Source organism: Octopus bimaculoides, chromosome 10 (genome assembly GCF_001194135.2).
Source record: "Octopus bimaculoides isolate UCB-OBI-ISO-001 chromosome 10, ASM119413v2, whole genome shotgun sequence".
NCBI lineage: Eukaryota > Metazoa > Mollusca > Cephalopoda > Octopoda > Octopodidae > Octopus > Octopus bimaculoides.
The window spans coordinates 49,195,379-49,201,334 of NC_068990.1; the positions used below are offsets into that span (position 1 = coordinate 49,195,379).

Below are 5,956 nucleotides of genomic sequence, written 5' to 3' on the forward strand. Positions count from 1 at the left end.
ATTTCCAAAGGTCTTGGTCACAAGTCATTGCCTCGGTGAAGCCTAATGTTCGAAGGTCGTGCTTCACCACCTCATCCCAGGCCTTCCTGGGTCTACCTCTTCCACAGGTTCCCTCAACTGCTAGGGTGTGGCACTTTTTCACACAGCTATCCTCATCCATTCTCGCCACATGACCATACCAGTGCAGTCGTCTCTCTTGCACACCACATCTGATGCTTCTTAGGTCCAACTTTTCTCTCAAGGTACTTACACTCTATTGAGTATGCACACTGACATTACACATCCATCGGAGCATACTGGTTTCATTCCTTGAAAACTTATGCATGTTTCACTGCATTCGTACACATGCATCATACAGTCTACATTTTACTCTGAGCGAGAGGCCCTTTTTCACCAGCAGAGGTAAGAGCTCTCTGAACTTTGCCCAGGCTATTCTTATTCTAGCAGCTACACTTTCAGTACACCCACTCCCGCTACTGACTTGGCACCAAGGTAATGGAAGCTATCAACTACTTCTAGTTTTTCTTCCTGGAATGTGGCAGAAGTTGTTCTCTGGACATTTTCAATGTTTTATTTTTCATATTGCAGTGTATCGAAAACCTTTCTCATGAAGCAGGTTTAAGGGGGTTGCCAGTTCAGTTGCTAATGACCCCAGTCGTGCAAGAGGTTGTACTGGGTATTTATTTGCCTATAACATTCTATTGTTGTGACAACTATTCAGGAAGCAGGGAGGAAACTGTCAACATTGAGCTATTCTTAGTTGTATCAAATTTGTCTCATAAGTAATGAACCAATGGGAAAGCTTGAATATATTATTTTAATGTTATGAAACTTCAATAACATACCATTAATGTAACTCTGGTAGCTATCAGAAAACGAAAAGTCACAAGCTGAGGGAAAAGAATCTCCAAACTGGGATGTGTTTGATAACGTACCTTGAAAGGGAAAATTTCTTTTCAATTTATGTCATAAGTTAATTCATGTTTTATTTGATTTGCTTTTCAAGCTTACGTTTCATGTTTTTAAGTTTAACAGATTTAAAACAAAGTATAATGCTCTGTATAAGCGATATACTTTTCTTTTATCATTATGCAATATATTAACTATTTAAGTGATTATCTGGTTGTTGTGATCAGTAAACTTTGTTATACATCAGTTTTACAATGTGATAAGTCCAATGTTTTATTAGTTAGTTATGAAGAGAGAAGTAAAAAGAGGTTGGTATACTCAATGTTCAATTTAGATTGTTAGGAATTTCTTATTGAAGAGTTTACATGGGGAAAGAGAAATTCTGTGAAAGATTTAGTACCCTGTTTATTATAAGATCCACTGGGAGATACTAATTTTAGACCAATAGCTCATAACTTGAGTGATTGTACACCCTTATGGGTGTTGTGAGCTTACAAATATCAAAGAAATGTAAACAAGGCACTGAGTACTTGGAAGAGCTGTAATGTTTCTTAGAAATAAAATTTTAAAATTAGATATGATACTGATATTTTTAACACAGTTTCAAACATAAACTTTCGGCACAATTAGAATATACTCTTTTACTCTTTTACTTGTTTCAGTCATTTGACTGTGGCTATGCTGGAGCACCGCCTTTAGTCGAGCAAATTGACCCCAGAACTTATTCTTTGCAAGCCTAGTACTTATTCTATCGGTCTCTTTTGCCGAACTGCTAAGTTACGGGGACCTAAGCACACCAGCATCTGTTGTCAAGTGATGTTGGGGGTGGGGGGCACAAACACAGTCACAAAAAACATACACACACACATACATATATATATATATATATATACATATATACGACGGGCTTCTTTCAGTTTCCATCTACCAAATCCACTCACAAGGTTTTGGTCGGCCCAAGACTATAGAAGAAGACACTTGCCCAATGTGCCACGCAGTGGGACTGAACCCAGAACCATGTGGTTGGTAAGCAAGCTACTTACAACACAGCCACTCCTACGCCTGAGAAGGACATTTTGTTATCAGCAAACAGAAATATGACAAATGATATAAGCCCTTGCCATTAGTAATTTTCATAAAAATTTAACATAGCAGGGCATTAGTTCAACCAAATATTTAAACAAATACACATACTGGAGGGTATAGAATATGAAAATATAGATAATAAACCACTAGCTTCTGTTCAAATTAAAATAATTTGGGAAGTGAAATGGTGTTTTATAAATGTGCTGAGCTACACTGGTTTAACCAACAGGAAAATGGGAGGTAAGAGCACTGACTGGGTTTATGGAGAAAATATATAATCAATAACTTTAGAAGAAATGGAACTCCTCAGATCTCATTGACTGTATGAAATCTAAGTAGTGGAGAGAGCAGGTACAAGAAGGTGCTAAAATTACTTGGCTTTGGGTAAGAGAAAATACATGAGGGTCAGTTAATTATGATTTTATTGAACATATTCCCCTTTCAGATTCACACACTTATTGCAGTGGTCCTTCAGTTTTTCTGAGCCTTATAAAAGAACTCAGAAAATTGGGTCTCCAACCAGGCCTTTTGCAATACCAGGAACTTTTCAGCACCCCCTTTTAGTTGCTCTGAAATCCTTGTGTTGATGAATGAGGATTTCTTATCAAGTGTGCAGCCTTTTTTATGCGGACAATATTCTGGAGTATGTATCTGCATAAATGGTTCACTGAACTAGACATATGATCAGTATTGTGTATAATCAGTTTTGTATAGCATATCTGTGCCTCATATAGAGACAGAAACTATTTAGAAGTGAAATATTTCAAGATTCTTGAAAGGAACCTAATCTTTTGTTAAATGATGTGTGATCACTGTGAAAGGTTATCAGATATTCTTTTCTACTCTAGGCACAAGGCCTGAAATTTTTGGGGAGTGGGGGCCAGTTGATTAGATCAACCCCAGTATGCAACTGGTACTTAATCTATTGACACTGAAAGGACGAAAGGCAAAATCGACCTTGGCGGAATTGAAAGGTTATCAGATATTATAATGCAGTGGTTCTTAATTTGGGTGACAGTATTCTCTTGGAGGCATTTTGAGCTCATAAGGAGGCTCTTTTATTGGAGGGGCTGGGTGTTTAGAAGGATCATATTTTTTCTTAGAAATAAAATATTTAGACTAGGTACAATATTTATATTTCAAACACATTAAGAAAATATTTGTTGGGACTGAAATATAAATAGAATATTGTGTTGCCTGTGATCAGAAATGAGATGTTGTACTGAAGTCCAATGTAATTTCATTGTATAAGATGTCACCTTGTTTTAATAATTTCCATGAAAATTTAATATTGGGGGTACTAATCTGTGCAAATATCTAAAAAGTGACATACAGAATGGTATAGTATACAAAAATATGGATAATAAGATCATTGAGTAAAATTAATTTCTGTCTCTCTGTTTGAATAAATCAATTTGCTATTGCTTCTATTATTTTTTATTAACATGGGAAAGTGGTATTTGTAAAACACTATTTGTGAAAGTTGGTGCTGAGTTACAAATGGTTGAGAATCACTGTTTTAAAGTATTATATTTGTGATAATTTTAACTGTATGTCGATTATGATTTTAAAAAGGCGTACATATTGTGGATTTGATTTTCACATTTCAATACTTGCCAGTACCTGCAATAAGGTTTATTTTGTTGAAATTAAAAGCATTAGTATCCGTTAAAAACAAACTATGAGTTAATTACAGTTGTGTGACTTCCTTAGGTTTGCAAATATATATCATAGTTATCATTAATAGTTTTATACCAACAAAAGTAGTAATGGTTAAGTAGATATATTGTTGTAGGTTGCTGCCTTCAGGTTGTAAGTTTGAAACATTTAGAGGGATGCTAACAGTGAAGTTCTTGTCATCTTTGGTGGCTCACCTTACGAAGGTGTCAGGTGAAGCCCATGAGGGTGCTTGGCAGTTCCAATGCCATAGCCTCATCATCACCCCTGGTAATGCTGTGAGCATGTTGGCATGCTTCAATAGGTTCTGTTGAACCTTGTGGTGTGCAACCAATTGAAGCATGTAGTGTTGAATTGATATTTTTTCTTTCTTTTTCAATCTTTTTTCCTCTTTTTCCTTTTTTATTCTTTTTTTTCTTTCTTCATTTATGTTTGTGTTTTCTTCTGTTTTGTATTTGTATTTTAATGTGAGTTTTATATTATATATGTATCATATACATGTATGTTGCATATGTAATTATTAAATTATCTCAATTTTCAACAAAGTGGTCTGAAAATAGAAAAAAGTTCAAAACTTCCAGTCATAAGTTGTATTTTGGGGCATGATATTTAATCCTTATTTATTTAAATTTTGACGCATATTTAAGGGTAATTAAGAAATTGATATATTTATTTTAATTATTTTACATATGTGTAATTTACTTTTACAAAAACATTGTGCAATATTTTTACCTATGTTATTACATCTTGTATTATTACTTCACTATTCTTCGCTATTAATCTATACTTTTACTTAGCTTATGGATTACTACAGATCATCATCATCATCATCATCGTTTAATGTCTGCTTTCTATGCTGGCATGGGTTGGACGATTTGACTGAGGACTGGTGAACCAGATGGTTACACCAGGCTCCAATCTGATCTGGCAGAGTTTCTACAGCTGGATGCCCTTCCTAACACCAACCACTCCGAGAGTGTAGTGGGTGCTTTTACGTGCCACCGGCACGAAGGCCAGTCAGGCAGTACTGGCAACGGCCATGCTCAAAATGGTGTATTTTACGTGCCACCTGCACAGGAGCCAGTCCAGTGGCACTGGCAATGATCTCGCTCGAATGTCTTTACACGTGCCACCAGCACAAGTGCCAAGAAGTCGACACTGGGCACAGGTGCCGTCACGATTTCGTTTTCGCTTGCCCCAACAGGTCTTCACAAGCCGAGTTTCGTGTCCTGCATAGGAGCCAGTCCAGCGGCACTGGCAACGATCTCACTTGAATGTCTTTACACATGCCACTGGAACAAGTGCCAGGAAGGCGACGCTGGGAACAGATGCCATCACGATTTCGCTTTCGCTTGTTCCAACAGGTTTTCACAAGCCAAGTTTCATGTCCAATGGAGGAGACGACGTTGGCATGGGTGCCAGTCCTCGAATTTAGTTCGATTTCAATTCCGATAACTGTCAGTAATTCATATATTGTCACAGGCACAGCATATTATTTATAGCCAAGATCATGTGATTCTTATTGCCTCAGTTTATGTAACTGTAAAGAGATACTATAATGAGTAGGTATATCTCACTTCTCTAAACACTGAAAGCATTTTTAATTAACAAGTGCTTCATCAGCTTGCTGTGCTGAGTTCCAAATGCTCTTATGGACTAGGTTAAGTTGGTTAGAAATCACTCAGGTACTCAGTGTCAAATCAGAATCTACAGCCACTACATTCAGCTTTACTATTGAATCTGAATCCTGGTTTTGGTTATAACTTGCAAATGATGACTGAGGTATAAACGTTTCACTCTACTTTGAACTCACCATGAACAGATTAAGAACAATCATTATGGATTCCTGGAAGATTACAAAGAAGAGATACATTTTACATTATTTATATAACCAAGTGGTTGGAGTGTAGGGCTCATGATCATAAGTTTGTGTGTTCAATTCCTAGACCAAGCAGTGCATTATCTCTTTAAGCAAGCACACTATATCATGTTGTGCTAATTAACATGGTTAAAAATGAGTACCAGCCCAGTGCTTGCACTGCCTTCTCTCTTTCCAGCTTTCACATCCTGAATCTTCTTTTGAGCGAAAGATGGGAGAACAGAGGGTGTACTTATATTTGCTTAAGACTACATAGGTATTTAAAACAGTTGTAAAAAATGTAGAACAAATACTAAGTGTTATTGGTTGTAAGAGATGGCTATGCTTCCATGCTATTTTTTCACTGAAGTGACTATTGTAGTTGCATATTTTTATACTGTTAAAATCATCATATATATATATATA

At 36.4% G+C, this 5,956-nt stretch overlaps 1 protein-coding gene across 7 annotated transcripts in view; it reads left to right on the plus strand.

Annotated features, from left to right (window-relative positions):
• The window catches only part of LOC106877387 (tetraspanin-33), a 69,596-nt gene that overhangs the window by 51,022 nt on the left and 12,618 nt on the right, over positions 1–5,956 (plus strand). The gene's annotated exons all lie outside the window — the stretch shown is intronic.